At 38.8% G+C, this 16,930-nt stretch overlaps 1 pseudogene; it reads left to right on the top strand.

Moving 5' to 3' along the window:
* Window positions 1–1,222: 1,222 nt before the first annotated feature.
* LOC102853861 lies at window positions 1,223–2,101 on the top strand (annotated as a pseudogene).
* Window positions 2,102–16,930: the final 14,829 nt, after the last annotated feature.

Here is a 16,930-nt window from a genome sequence, read left to right on the forward strand (position 1 = left end):
GACATCATGCTTGGGAGGGTGGAGGGACAGCGCAGGAGGGGAAGACCCTCTATGAGATGGATTGATTCGGTGACTGGGGTAATCGGGATGAGTGTGTCAGTAGCAGTGTGGTTGGCGCAGGGTAGAGCAGGGTTTAGGGCTGTTGTGCATAGGGTCACTATGAGTCGCAAACGACTCGACGGCACATAACAACAACAACAAGTAGTTTATTTACAAAATTTGAAATCTTAAAAAATATTTTGCTTGCGTGAGTTATCAATGATATTGTAAGGTAATTTCTGCATTCTGTTGGATCATCTTTCTTGATAATGGGGACCAATATGGATCTCTTTCAGTCAGGTGGTCCATTAGCTGTCTTCTAAATTTCCTGGCATAAACAGGTGGGCACATGCGGGGATGCATCTGTTCAACATTAGGTTAGAATGGTGGAAAACAAAAGTGTCTCCAGATACTCTTCTACAACAAGCATGGTGACTGTTTCCCCAATGAGGCTTTGGGCTCCCTCCTGCGAACTGTCCACAGTGTCATTAACTGTTCACCAGGACACATGCTAGAACAAATTGTCCTGTTAAATGACGCCAGTTAAAGACATCAGGGTTGGGGTGAGACTGAGAAAGAGGGAATAAATTATGTATACTGCGTTGAAACAGATGAGGGAGAGAACTGTTTACAAGGGATATATGATTGGGTATTGCTGTCATGACAGGAGTCCAAAATGAAGGCTGCATAATGGAGTAGACTTGGGGGGATTGTATACCATTGAAAGAATTTTTATTTTCTTTTCAAAGAGAAAAGCGAATTGGGGGAAGGGGTGGGCAGGGAGAAAAGTGCAACAATGAATGAATGGAAATCAAAAGTCTCTGTAGGGGGGCGGAGGGAGAGGGCTGGGCGGGTAGAGAAGTGTAGCAATGAATGAATGGAAATCCAAATTCTCTGAAAATGTTCATTAAAACTATTAAAAATACATTAAAAATATCGACATTCGCAAAAAATGTCTCTGTAAACGTTCATTAAAGTTAATAAAAAAAGAGATTTTTGAAAAGACCTCCAGAGAGTTATGTGAAAAAAAATAATTGATACTGCCTGTTGATGTAATTCAAATGGAACAGCATTCTGGACTGAAGTTAATGAAGAAAGGAGTTGTTTTGTCTAAAGGTCACCCAGTCACCGTCTCAAAGGCTCACAGTGGAGTGATTGGCGCTTGTCCTCGCTGGAATCAAGCATGACAGAACAGTCGTGTGCCCTATCACTGAACAGCGATGGCGCTTTTGAATGCATTGCAGAAGCAGATATGACAGGTGGTAAATTCAACCGGCAGCTAAATTCGCACTGGTGTCCTGTTCCCCGAGAAGTGGGCAGAAGAAAAGGTGATGGAACACTTCCTGTCAGAACGCCAACAATGGCAGGAGGCCTTCCCCCCCCCCCCCAGTATACAGTGATTAGTTCCAGGAAACTGGACCTATCTGTATATTGCGGGAGGAGAAAACCTAGACATTTCCTTTACGATTTGGCAGCGTGGAGGTACTTTGGGAATTGTTACACATTTTTATGTTGAACATATTTTCTGGAAAGCTACCTTATACATTTCCGGGAGACACAAGGCAGATAATCAATAAAAGTAATGAACAACGTGCAGAAATTTGGATGGATGGATTCAATAATTTATTCTACATCATTTCCCCATTGTTACAAAGGTAGACCATGGAGATAGATCATCAAGACTTCCCCTAAGACAGAAACTACAATGCAAACCTTTTTCTTGGTACCAAGAGAATATTTATCCTGATTCTCAAATTCTGCGCCATTATTTCTCTTTGGGAAAAATAAGAAATGTGGAAACCAACCAATGTCTGGATAAGATGGCTAGAAAAGGGAGTGGAAATGTTGTCATTTTTAACTGTCATGATATGGGAAGAAATCAGATTTTCTTTTACACTGCCAACAAATAAATCGGAAGAGATGACCTTTGTTTCGATGTTCCCAAACTTAATGGCATGGTTACAATATTCAAATAGTACCACCTAAAAAGCAATCAGTATTGGAAATAAGACCCAGTGAAATGAACCCTGTGGCATATGAACGGCATCCAGTGCCTGGATAAAGTCATGAAAGAGGCTAGCCACGTGCCCAGCATCAGAGACAGCAATGGAGGCCGGTCCAGCAATGGCTTATTTGGAATGTGACCCTTTCAGAAAAGTTCATAGACCAAAATGACACTTTTAAAAAATTGTTGTTATGTGCCATTCAGTCAGTCACCTGCTACTCATAACAACCCTGTGTACAACAGCTAATGGAAGGAGAAAAAAAAACCACAACAACAACCAAGAATTGACTGGGCTAATGCAGCAGACATTTCTGCCACATAACAAGAAAGGGAAAAAGCATTCCCGCTTAGTGGAATTATAAGTTTGTCAGCCATTAAAACTTAGACTCCTCTAGTTTTTGACTAGTTGTGAAACAGCCTTTCTGTTCCACAGACGTGAGATTACACACTGGTGAGACTGCGAACCAGCCTTTCTGTTCAACGGATGTGAAATTACATACGGGTGAGACTGTGTACACTGAGGTTTATAAAATTGGAAGTGTCATCAAGAATCCTTGTGCGGAACATTCAGACATTCAGAGAGAGAATGAAACTGAATTCAGAGGTAAGAGGATCTTTTTGAGACATCTAAGTTTAATATTGAGGAAGACCGAAGCACTTGCTGCTGAGGGTCAAGTTCTGCATACTGAAATACGGATTGAAGTTCAACATCAAGAAGACAAAGATTCTCACCATTGGGCCAATTGGCAGCATCAAGATAGATGGTGAAGAGATTGAGACGGTTAACAACTTTAATTTGCTTTGCTCCATGATCAACACTCTTGGTACCAGCAGCCAGGAAATTAAAAGACAAATTTCATTGGGAAAGTCTGCTGTCAGAGACATCTCCAAAGTACTGAAGAGCAACGATTTCAATCTGGAGACTAAGGTGTGCCTGACCCAGGCCATCGTCTTTGTAATTACTTGCTATGCATCGGAAAGCTGGACAATAACCAGGGATGATAGAAGGAGAATTGATACATTTGGCTGTGGTGCTGAAAAAGACTATTGAATATACCGTGGAATGATAGGAGAACAAACATGTGTTTCCTAGAGTGTGACACCAGGCTGCTCCTTGGAGGCAAGAATTTTAAAGCTTCATCTGACATACTCTGGGCATGTTGCGAGGAGGAACCAGTCCTTGGAGAGGGACATCATCCTCGGGAGGGTAGAGGGACAGTGCAAGAGAGGAAGACCCTTGATGAGATTGATTGATTCAGTGATTGGGGTAATGGGGGTAGGTGTGTCAGAGACAATAAGATTGGCACAGGCTAGAGCAGGATTTCAGACTGCTGTATATAGATAGGGTTGCTATGAGTTACAGGCGACTCAACAGCACATAACAACAACAACAAGTTTAGTAACTAAGATGTGATAATCTGTGATGTTTCTTTTGAAACCTAAGAGATACCGATTTCCCTTAATATGAAACTAAGAGATGGATGAAGTCTAAGGAATAAGACAGAAAAATCTTCCAACAAATTGGGAGAAAGGGTTAGTGTGGATCAGAATTGGAGAGAGGGCATAAAGAGTAAAAGGATTGTCCCTGGATGTGGGAGCCCAGCTGCTCCTATAAATTATACACTGTCATGGATCCAATCAATAGGCTTCCTGAAATTTATTTCATTAAGGATCACAGCAGGGTTTTAGGACACAGAACACAAACAACAGAGTTGAACCAACGTTGGGATGAGGCGTAGAGGAGAAGAGAGAAGTGAGGGGAAAGGAGAAAGAGAGAGAGAGAAAGAAAGAAGCTATTACAAGAGAGCGCTCAATCAGGGTGTTAGGAAAGTTGAAAAGATATCACACACAAGGGGCAGGGGACGTTTTTGGAAATCTCAGTACTTGACAAATCAAAGGTTTAGCTTTTCAAGTATCTAGATTTAGATTTGAGTGTATGTGGGACCTGGTGGGTGGTAAGATGACAAATACTACATATGGTCCTGTGATCAGAGTAAGGTCCTTATTGTGTACATGCAGCTTGTTAGATGACAATAAACCAATAGCTAAATGGTCCTCTGTCACGTACAAGTGCCAGCAGAATCCCAAGTCGTCTGCGTTTATTTTAAATTTTGTTCTCAGAAGTCAATAGTTTTCAAAGGAGCAGCTTTCTTGTATCTCATTCTTAATATTTGGTTCTTTTATCCCTTTTCACACAAAACACTAGTCTCAGGAACTATAAAACTTTCAAAAGAATTTTTGTTAAATTTATAATAAATCCTAGCACATGCTAGTAAAGATTGCAATTCTGCTGGCAGGCTTGGCCTTTCTCAAAAGCATCCTGGGGTGCTCCTCATGCCTCTTTCTGGCTTTGGTAATACATGTCTTAGATCATTTGCTCATTAATAGATTAGAAATTCTGTATTGCATAACAATTCTTTATACACTTAACAATTTTTGTTGTTGTTGTTCCTTTTTTTTTGTCAGGAAGACAGAGAATGGAATTCTTCTATAGCCTGCATGCACACAAAGATCTTTAGGTCCAGTTTCTCAAATCCAAGGTCTTGTACCTTAATTGTGAAACCACAGAGGGTGTTGAATAGCACAGCAAAGGATGAGAACACAGCATTGTGTGCAAGTTCTTGTCTATTATTTTTATATTCATATTGTTGTTGTTATCTGCCGTCCAGTCGTTTGCGACCCATAGCGACCCTATGCACAACAGCCCTAAACCCTGCTCTATCCTGTGCCAAACGCACTGCCTCTGACACACCCATCCCGATTACCCCAGTCACCGAATCAATCCATCTCATAGAGGGTCTTCCCCTCCTGCGCTGTCCCTCCACCCTCCCAAGCATGATGTCCCTCTCCAAGGACCCGTCCCTCCTGGCAACATGTCCAAAGTATGTCAGACGAAGCCCCAGAATCCTTGCCTCCAAGGAGTAGCTTGGTTTAATCCTCTCCAAGATAAATCTGTTTGTTTTCCTGGCAGTCCATGGTACATTCAGTACTCTTCTCCAGCACCACAGCTCAAAAGCCTCCACTCTCCTTCTGTCCTCCCTAGTCATTGTCCAACTCTCTGATGCATAACAAGTGATTGCAAATACCATGGCCTGTGTCAGGCGCACCTTAGTCTCCAGAGAGACACTGTTGTTCCTGAGTACTTTAGAGAGGTCCCTAACAGCAGACTTTCCCTTCGCGATACGCTTTTTGATTTCCTGACTGCTGGTGCCAAGAGTGTTGACTGTGGAGCTGAGCAAACTGAAGCTGTGAACAATCTCAATCTCTTCACCATCCATCCTGACGCTGCCAATAATTGGTCCAGTGGTAAGAATCTTTGTCTTCTTGACATTGAGCCTCAGTCCATACTGAAGGCTGCAGTCCTTGACCCTCTGCAGCAAGTGCATGAGGTCCTCCTCAGTTTCAGCAAGCAGGGTTGTGTCATCTGCATAACGCAGGATGTTAATAGATCTTCCACCAATCCTGATGCCACAATTCTCCTCATAGAGCCCAGCCTCTCGGATAATCTTCTCTGCATACATGTTGAAAAGATATGGAGACAGGATGCATCCCTGGCGTACACCCTTCCGAATTTTGAACCATGCAGGATTACCCTGCTCTGTTCTGACTACTGCCTCTTGGTCCAAGTACAGGTTTCGTATTAGCACAATTAAATGTTCTGGGATTCCCATTCTTCTCAGAGTCAGCCACAGTTTGTTATGATCCACACAGTCAAATGCCTTTGCACAATCAATGAAATACAGATAGACATTCTTCTGGTATTCTCTGCTTTCAGCCAAGATCCATCTAACATCAGCAACAATATCCCTAGTACCATGACCCCTTCTAAACCCAGCCTGGACTTCCGGCAGTTCTCTGATGATATGCTGTTCTAATTGGTTTTGAATAATCATCAGTAGAATCTTGTTTGCATGTGAAATCAATGACACTGTTCTGTAGTTTCTGCACTCAGTTGGGTCACCTTTGTTTGGAATGGGAACAAATATAGATCTCTTCCAGTCAGTTGGCCAAGTGGTTGTTCTCCAGATTTCTTGGCACAACTTGGTGAGCACATTTATATTCATACATAAGTAAATTATTAACTTTACATACATCTTTGTTTGTAATATTCAACCTAATTCCATATAGGCAAGTAAAAACATAAGAAACATCCTTGGTTTCTTATGTAAGATACATCTTTCATCAATTCACTCCTGGCTGGAGATTTCAATTATACCCTGAGTGCTCTATGTTTTGTCAGGGTTAAAGTGCCCAGCTGATAGTGCCACCTGTTTTGGAATTTGACTTTGTAACATTTAAAATGTGACCCAACTTTAAAGAAGAGGACTTTTATATGCTCCTTGGAGGTAAGGATGGTGAAGCTTTGTCTTTCGTACTTTAGATATTTGTCTAGACAAGACTATTCTTTGGAAAAGAGCATCATGTATGGAAAGATGGAGGGCCAGGAAAGGAGAGGATGACCCCAAGGAGATGAATTAATGGTGATATCAGCAGTGGACTCTAGGGTGTCAGAAATAATCGATACGGCACAGGATGTGACAGGGTTCAGGCTGGCTGTTCTTCAGGTCGCTATGAGTTGTACTTGATTTGATGGTACCTAACACAACAACAATTAAAAGTTTGGCAACTAGACTCTATCAGGAGGTCCATGGATTAAAATGAACAGCCTCCTACTGTAAGGATTTACAGCCTTGGAAACCTGATGGTAGTGTCACTTTAAGTCTGTATATTGGTAGTACATTTTTTTAGAGGAAAGGGGAAGTGGTCAAGAGCATAAGGAAACAACTCTTCCAATGGGGGAAAAAGAAGAAAATAATTAGTGTAAGTTATCTATTTATTTGTTATTGTAAAAAGAGATTCTTTTTAATAAAAAATTAGTTATGAATTTCTGCTTTCATGGAGACCAGTTTCAGGCCACGTAATTGCTACTGGGACCCTCTTCATTAATTTGGTCTAGAGGAACTCAAGGGACATACTGACAGTAATTGAAGTCCCTGGAAATAAGGAGTCTGACATGAGCTTCAACGCAACAAAGCAATACTATTTAGCTTGGAGAATGAGCGCCCCAGGAGAAAGTGGAAAGCAATGGTGATTATATTAACCAGCCATGGCTAAAGACTCTATTCATTCTCCAGAGGCATGACATTTTGACTGTATGAGATTTCTAGTTCGCTTTAGGAGGATGCCATGAGAGATTAGCGTCACAAACGGAAGTGGCAGGCTGGTAAGTGTTTAGATTAGAAAACATATGTGTGAAGGACAGTGTACCAAAGAGAAGAGGAGGGTAACTAATGACCAAATGGCTTTCATTTAGCAATGGACGAATATAGATATTAGTATGGGGACACTCAGAGTGAAGCCAGAGAAAAAGACACAGAATTAGTAAGAAAAAGTGGTTTAGGAATGGAGGACAAGGTCATTGCTTTTAGCTGAAAGAGTAAGAAAAAAAGGAAATATCATTCTAGGGAGGAAGGTCACCTTTAAACTGTATACCCAGGAGCATGTTAAATGTCATTGAAAGGGAAATGAAAGCCCTAAACTGGTAACATCTTCTCAAAAGGACTGCAGAGAAAGGATATGAGGTTCTAGAAGAAAGCAAGGGGATAGAATAGGCATTTCCAGAGCAGACGGGAGAAAACAAAAACAAACCAGTTACATCTCAGGATATGGCAGGGACATAAAAGTAGTAATATTAAACAAAATGTACTTCATAAAAGAGATGGACTGTAACAAGAGAGGTCCTAGAAGACTTCGAAGTCCATGGAACTAAGGATTAAAACAGAAAGGAGGCTCATGTCTGTGTTCATGGAGGAAAAGACTAAGGAAAAGGACAATATAAGATACATTAAATATAAATTTTATAGGGGGAAAGACATTTAAATCTACAGCAAAGAACAACAAAAGAAAGGTAGGAATAGAAAAGAAAGAAGGAGTTGATAAAAAGAAAGCCATAAAAAAAATTTTAATTCTTTCAAGTCCAGAAAAATCTGAAATTATAGTATAAAAAGAATAATGTAAGACCTCCAAAGATTGATTACAATATCTTGACATGAAAAACTGTATCAATATGTGAGTGTGTATATTAGAAAAGGAAGCAGGACTGAACGTAAAGGAAGGGGAGTGGGGTTTGTTACGGCTCTTCATACAGGAAGTTAGTTAAAGGTTATTGGTTTTCCCATGGTTACTCTAAAATGTTATTTGGAAAGATGTAGCCTTGTGTCAAAGCGGCAGCATTAGGGAAGGAGAGTGAGGGAAGAAAAAAATAATTACAATCGGACCTTGTCGTTCCAGAAGTGAATAGTCTGAGGGTATTTTTAGAGGGAAAATGTCCTCCTTTAAATAGGTTTTAATGCCTGAATTCCTCACTAGACTGCCTGAGCAGACTTTACTTGCTGGTTTATGGGAGCATTTATTTGGATGACAAATACAATGAAATAAAGAGGCTAACCAATAATGCTTTCAAATGCACTGATTTCTAATAAAAAATGACTCAACTAATTACTCAGGAACACAGTTAATATGGAAAGAAGTAAATCTAACAGATAAGTCTCTCTCACATGCCGAAGGACAAACGTAACACAGAAAATAACAAATGCAAAATGTGATGCCCTCACACAGTCATTCCTAACTAACATCAACCCGTCCAGAGGTATTTCTACCTTCAATTATATTCATGTGAATATCCGTGCACATTTTAATGTCGTACTATGTATTTATGTATATATATGCATATTTTTATACTTTATTATATATGAATCTCTTACTATTTTCCTAACAGAAACTCAATGTCAGCAATAGCATTGAAAGAGTAAAAAAGAAAGGAAATGAAAATCTACAACATCTTCTTCTATTGCTTTCAAGTTTGTTCGGACTCATAATAACCCTCTATTTGATTTCTGAGATTATAAATTGCAACAGAAGGAGCTTGCCAATCGGGGATTTTTCTCTGTGTGGGTTTTTTGTTTGTTTGTTTATTTCACACTGCTGGGTAGATTCAAACCTCCAGAGACTGACAGCCTTGGGTTTACAGAGCAATTCATTATGGACTACATACACCACAACTCAACAACATACTAATCAACAACAAACAAACACAGCTGGCTCCCCAGTGATTTCTAGCCTCTGACAGGCGAGTGAGCACCTTTGTCTCTTTGGGAAACTGGTGGGCTTCATGTACTTGCTTTTGGGTGGGCAGTACAAGTCCTTATCCATAGGCCACCTGAGCTCCCTTGAATATAGTACTACATAGTTATAAACAAGAAAGATTAGTACAGTAGTTACCTTGATACAAAAAAACATAGAGAAGTATTATGGATGGGCGAAGGGAGTTGGTTTCTTTAACATACCATGATGCATCATCCAAACTTACATTAGGGAGTTGAACTAGGCAAATCAAAACTTTCACCGGAAAAAAAAAATATTTTCACCTTCAGGAATTGTGAATAATAAAGACATTGAGTCAAGGGCAAAATAAACTTAAAACGAACTACAAGGCACGTCACAGTCAAGGAAATGACAAGGGTAATGAACAAGTACAAAATATAAATTACTAGATTTGATAGTAAAGGTATAGAAAAACTTATCAGGAAGCCAAAAGAAGTAAAAATCAAGGCAGAATCAAGTACCACCATGCAGAATAGTTTTTTTGTGGTTTTTTAAAACAAACGAAAGCTTGTCATTTACCCAATATAGGAAACATGGCAGCTCTCCACAAGAAGCTTGTAAGGATAAAGTAATTTCTAGTAATAAAGTGTCTTAGAGAGAAAGATTTGGGAGCCAGATGGCTAAGATTATTGGCTGAAGAAGGCACATTTAGGGAAAGCTAGAAGATGCAGGCACGATGGAGGTTTTAAGTATAAAATTAGTAGGTATTCTTAGAAAGAATATCAAAGTTCCATTCCTGGGGATAAAGTCCTCTTGGGAGGGCAGAAGCGCAAAAATCTGCAGATCAGTGGAGTCAAAAGAATGTTCCAGTTGGGGAAACCACATTATATAAAAGATGAGGAGACCACATCAGAGAAAATGAGAGAAAGAAGGAATGGAGATAGAGAGAAAAATTCTGGAAGTTAATTTTCGAAGCCATGCAAACTGTTGGTTAGGGGTAAAAGTTAAAGATGCATATGTAAGCAGTAACTTTAAAAGACACACACACACTATTACATGTGACAGATAATCAAAACACAGATACTATTCCCTTTGTTAATTTTGGATTGTGAGTCAATGGAATGCATCAGTTCATCCTATCAGAGATACAGGGCCTGTTCCAATACCATCTCTGTAAGGGTGTTTATAAGCCTGGAAAGGGGCTAACAAATAGGGCTGTTTCCTTCAAAGACAAGGTCACTTAGGACACTGAGACACCTCCAATTCTCATTAGTGTGAGCAACTCAGTGCTTCTAAAATGATACTTAATCTTTCTTAATATTGAAACCTCAGCATTACATTTGCATATAGCTATGTATGGGTATTAGTTTTGGAGCAGTTAAAGACGTGGAGCGTCATAGAGTGAGAACACATTTTTATGGGGCTGGCATTTTCTTTTCTCTTTCGTGGAGAGAATGGGCCAAGGGTCGTCCAGTCATTTTCTATTCTTACTGCATAACCCTTCAACCTTTGCCTTTCCAAACTCACCAATCTGAACTGACTTCACAAATCGTACATCTCTGCTGTGAAACGAGAGTTCTTTTTGTACAGACAACTGAGAGGATGCTATTTTCAATGTTAATTTGGATTAGAACTTTGGTACCTAAACATTATAGGTTTCAAAAAGTAGAATAATTACTGGGAGTCAAGCCATAGCTCTCCCACTGTCTGAGAGCAGACACTTAGCTTTCTCGGGCACAGTTTCTTTGCTTATAAATTGGGAGTGTTAGTTTCTATATGTATCTATTTGTGGGGATATTTTGAGAAGTCGCTAATGGACTTGCACTCAGAACTGCTTTAAAAAGTCAATGCTGTGGATGCTCTGTGGATGGAAGGGAAGGCTGTTTTGTAAGCCTTGTGTTTTGTAACAAAATTGTTGGGGTATTGGAGCTGCTATTCTCAGTCAATTACATACCCTTTATAGAGCATCTCTTGTAAAAGTGTTCCCAAAGTGCTTATTTTCACTACTACATACATATTTAATACCACCAGATCTAGATTGTTATTCAATTGCAGGATACTTCTTTTGAAACATGTAGGAGTGGATAAAATTAGTCTGTTTGCCACAAAAACACTCTTCATTCTTTCTTTTTCCCCTAAAATAGCATTTCGATCATATTCTAGGTTCTCAAAGGATTTGTATTTTTTCACCATTTCATTGTGATTTTTTTAAAAGGTGTTTGATAGTAGTTATTAGTTACCCTTTTCTTTTTTAAATTTTTTGGTTTTTTTAGTTCATTATTATTTTATTAAAGATTTTTTAAATTCATTTTAATGAAAGTTTACAGAGACTTAGGGTTTCCAGTCATTCACTGATGCACTTTTCTCCCTGCCAGCCCCCTTGCCTATTCACTCTTCTCCTTTCACTGTTATGCATTCCTCCCCCCCAAGTCCACTCCACCGTGCAGCCTTCATTCTGGACTCCTGGCGTGACAATAATACCCAATCATATATCCCTTTTAAACAGTTCTCTCCCTCATCTGTTTCAATGCAGCATACATCATTCCTCCCCTCCTTCCCTGCCTTCCCTCAACCCCAAAGTCAGTCCCGTTTTACAGCAGTGGGCCTAACTCTATCATTATGCCAAGGCGACATCCTATTGACAGCACCTGACAACAACAGTTAATATTAAAGGAGCTTTATATTTAAGTGACACAGACTTGATGGCACCTAACACCACCCCCACCACTGACAAAGCCCATAGTGTGTCAGCCTAGAGGTCACATATCTCTAGCAGTTCAAATCTACCAGCACCTTCAAGTGGGTAAGACGGGCAGTCTTTCCCTGTCGAGATTTACAGCCTCTGAAAAGTAATGCAGAGCGACTGTAGCTTGGAATAGACTCCAGCACACTGAGCTTTGCTTTTACTTCCTATTATTTCTTGCATGCTAAATGACAACATCTCCAGATATTTTCCTTATCAGCAGGCTGTGACTCTCTGGTATCTTTACGATGCCATCATTTCCTTGATGAGCGTAGATATAACGCAATGCTTCCTTTGATGAAATCGGACTTTCTCAGTAGTGTGGCTGCATATTCAAGGTGTACGGATGCCGAGAAAAACTCACTTGTATTTTTCTGGATCAGGATCTTGCATCTGACTCCTTACTTGACCATCAGTTCTTTAGGGTTAGGTCAGAAACATCAGTAATAATAGAGATAAATGTTTAAAGAAGGAGCTTTAAAAAATGAAAGTTTGAGGAAATGCATAGAATGGGAAAAAATATTAGCAATGGTGTTACAAGAGACTTACATCTAAAATTCATAGGAAAAATCTGTCATAATATCTCAACAAAAACAAAGAACCTCATTACAAACTGGGTAGATGATATGAAAATAAACTTGACCAAAAAAAGACATTTTGATGACCAATAACCTAAGAAGTGCTTAAGATCATTAGCTAACAGAGAAATGCAAATCTAAACATCAATGAGATCAGCTCAAATCAGTAACAACAGCAAAGTTCAATAAGAAAACAATCAACAAATGATGAATATATGGGGAGAATTGGAACTCTCATCCACTGCTAGTAAGAGCATAAAATGGTGCAAACACTGTAGAAAACATTTTGGCCCTTCCTTAGAAAATTGGAACTATAAATATTATTTGATTCAACAATGCAATAGTACATATATATCTTAAAGAAATAGGAGTTGTGACGTGAAGAAGCAATATGCATACCCATAGTCATTGTAGACTATTCACAACAGCAAATAGTAACAACATAAGCATCTATGAATGGATGAATGGATTAAAAGAAAAGCCTACTCTAAAACAATGTATTTGAATTTTGTAAATAAACTAGTGTAAAATTTTTTTAAAAAGAAAAATGTTTGCAAAAATGGAAATGAGAATATAACACTTATATGCTCATACATTCAGCTACTACTTTCATGTGCATACAATTATATAAATAGTACATTTGCAAAGTAGTTTATATGTGCCTAATATTCTTCTTCAATCATTATCTCCTGTAATCTCCAAGACAATTGTTCCAATAAGTAAGTAGTTATTGTGTTGGCCATGGCCTTATTGATTTCTGGGCAGGAGAGACAAATGGCAGAGATGCTAATTCAATCAATCAATAGTCAACACCAAAAAAAAAAAGGTACATTTACACAATGGAGTACTATGCAACACTGAAAAAACCTTAAACACTTTGATAAATAAATGTATGTAGAAGAAATTATGTTGAGTGAAAGAAATCAGTCACAAAAGGATGAATATTGTCTAACACATTACTACAAAAAGCGAAAGAAAGACACAGTAAGAATCACTGGTAGATAGTTATCAGGGATGAGAAGGAGGGAAAAGGGAGTAAAAAGTAGTCAATAGATAAATAGATAAAATAGTCAATAGATAAATATTAAAATGTGTGAAGAGAAAGTAATATTCAATAAGAGGGTGATCAACACAATGACAGTAAGGAAAGGAAAGACAGAGAGAGGTACAGAAAGTCTAGTGGAACACAGAATTACACGAAGTATAAGAGTATTCAACGTTACAGAATAAAATGTATGTAAATTGTTGAATGAAAAGTTAATTTGCTTTGTAAACCTTCACTCAAATCACAATAAACAATTTGTTTAGAAAAAAAACTGTAGGTTGTCAATTTGTTGTTCTTTTTCCTAGCCAGAAAGAGTGTGGGTTTAATAGATTTGAAAGGATTTGAAAGGATTACTGTTTATTCTGGCATTTTAGTGTCTCCTTATCACTGGCATAAAGTAATTAACTTAACAAAAGAAAATAGTCTATTCCCAAATACTCACATTTAAAACTTTAGGGGGCAGCAGTTACGATTTCAGTATATATTTAGGGGAATGGAATGGCACAACTCAATCTAATTCATAAAATGGGGATTTTGTGTTAAAAAAGAATAATGAAATATAATTAATGGGAAAACTGCAGATTGTAGTTTTAAAATTTGGCCTTTGGTGATGTTTTCAAAGCAACCCAGCACACGGTGTCAGGCAAGTAATTTTATTTTGATGATTTGATACTCAGCAGTAATTCAGGGACAGTCACTATCGATGCCAACTTTACTTACATAAATAGAAACTGTGTAAGAGACTGTGATTGATATGTAACTAATCTGGGACTTAAATGATTCAGTTATCTTAATTTCCTTTGATTTTTCCATAAAAGTACCACAAATTAGTGAAATATGACTCTAAAATAATGTTGTCACTGTTAGGTGCCATCAAGTAGAATCATAGAGAGCGCACGGACAACAGATCTGAATCTCGCCCACTCCCTGTACCATCATCCGCACAATCTCTTTCATGTTTAATTAAGCCTATTGTGATAGTCATTGTGTTATTTCATCTCTGTGAGGTTCTTCCTCTCTTCCAATGACCTGTCCAAGCATGATGTCTTTCTCTAAGGAATATTTCTTCCTGTAACTATGCATAAGTTTCATCCGATTGCACTTCTTTCAAGAGAGATTTGTTCTTTTGGTAATTTGTGCTACATCAAATACATTTTTGCCAACGCCATAATTCTGAGCCATTGATTCTTCTTTGATCTTCCTTAGTCATTGGATAACTTCCGGACGTATAGGAAGCAATTGAAAATGTCATGCCATTGGTCAGGCACACCTTTGCCTTTAAACTGACATCCTTGCTCTTCCATACTTTGAAAAAGTTCTTAACAGCACATTTTCCCAATTCAAGAGCTCTTTTGATTACTTGACTGTTGCTGTATGCTGGTTGTGGATACCAGTAAAATTAAATTATTGAAAACTTCAGCCTTTTCTCTATTTATTATGATGTTGCCTGTTGGCCTAGTAGTGAGGATTTTATTTTCTGGATGTTAAAGAACACATATTGGAATAATATAGCTACAGACAATGTCTATTTAATGAGATTTACTCTTTTTTTAAAAAATTGTTTTATATTAGTTTGTTTACAAAACTCATATGTATTGCATTTCACACTATTCTTCTTTCACATTGTATTTCATACAATCATTCCCATGTCTTCTTGTCGTTGTTATACGCCATCGAGTCACTTTGTAACTCATAGCGACCCTATGTACAACAGCCCTAAACTCTGCTCTGTCCTGTGCCAATCGCACCATCTCCGATACACCCATCCCAATTACCCCAGTCACTGAATCAATCCACCTCATAGAGGGCTTTCCCCTCCCGCACCGTCCCTCCACCCTACTAAGCATGATATCCCTCTGCAAAGACCGATCCCTCCTTACAACATGTCCAAAGTATGTTAGACGGAGCCTCAGAATCATTGCCTCCAAGGAGCTGCCCGGTTTGACCCTTTCCATGATAAATCTGTTTGTTTTCCTAGCAGCCCATGGTACCCTCAATACTCTTCTTCAGCACCATAGCTCAAAGGCATCAATTCTCCTTCTATCCTCCTTAGTCATTGTCCATCTCTCTGATGCATAACAAGTGATTGCAAAGACCATGGCCTGTATCAGATGCATCTTAGTCTCCAGAGAGACACCATTGCTCTTCAGTACTTTGGAGAGTTCCTAACAGCCGACTTTCCCATGGCAATACGTTTTTTAAGTTCCTGGCTACTGGTGCCAAGAGTGTTGACTGTGGAGCCAAACAAACTAAAGCTGTTAACAATCTCAATCTCTTCACCATCCATCCTGATGTTACCAATTGGTCCAGTGGTGAAAATCTTTGTCTTCTTGACATTGAGCCTCAATCCATATTGGGGGCTGCAGTCCTTGACCCTCTGTAGCAAGCGCTTCAGGTCCTCCTCATCTTCAGCATCTGCATATTGTCAGCTGCATATCGCAGATTGTTGATAGATCTTCCACCAATCCTGATGCTGCGTCTCTCCTCACAGAGCCCAGCCTCCTAGATGATCTGTTCTGTGTACAGGTTGAGACATGCCTTATGTTTTATAAAATTTATCACCATTGTACTACTCTCATCATTACCCTGTCTTTTCAGGTCCTCACTGGATCTTTCCTATTTCCTTTACCCCATCGCTCCATCCATCAAATTGTGCAAACTTGTGATTGCACCCCTCTCTATCCTCATCCTACATGCTTTACTAGTTATTTTTCTATGATCTTATGTAGTATTTGTCCTATAGAGACTGAGTTAGTTCATTCAGGACAATGTTTCCCAGACTCTCTCAAATTACATAATATTTTTTTTAAAATCATTACTCATGAGTGTTGGTTGGTATCCCATTGTGTGAATGGACCACAATTTCTCAATCAGATTAGTTGTGGTTGGACATTTGTGCTGTTTCCATGTTCTTGCAATGGTGAATAATGCTGCTATGAGTAATCGTGTACACGTCTCTGTTTGTGTCTCAGTTTTAATTTCCTTGGGGTATATTCATAGTAGTGAAATAGCTGGGTCATATGGAATTTCTATGTTCAGGTTTCTGAGGAAATGTCTAACTGCCTTCTAGGGTGGTTGTACCATTTTAAAATCCCTTCCATACCCTCTCCAACATTTATTGCCTACTGTCCTGTTAAACTTTGTCACTGCTACTGGGGTGAGATAGTTTTGATTTGCATCTCTCTTATTTCTAATGATATTGAACATTTCTTCATGTGTCTGTTAGCCATCTGAATGTCTTCCTCTGTGAAAAGTCTATCCATGTCTTCTGCCCATTTTGTAATCGGGTTATATGTCTTTTTCTTCTGGAGAACCAGGAATATTCTGTAAACTTTTTTTATGAGACCCTTGTCTGAGATGGTATTACTAAAAGTTTTTTTCTAGTCAGGAAGTTTTCTTTTCACCCTATTAAAAAT

Source organism: Elephantulus edwardii, unplaced genomic scaffold (assembly GCF_000299155.1).
Source record: "Elephantulus edwardii isolate Elephantulus edwardi_28Jun2011 unplaced genomic scaffold, EleEdw1.0 scaffold00329, whole genome shotgun sequence".
NCBI lineage: Eukaryota > Metazoa > Chordata > Mammalia > Macroscelidea > Macroscelididae > Elephantulus > Elephantulus edwardii.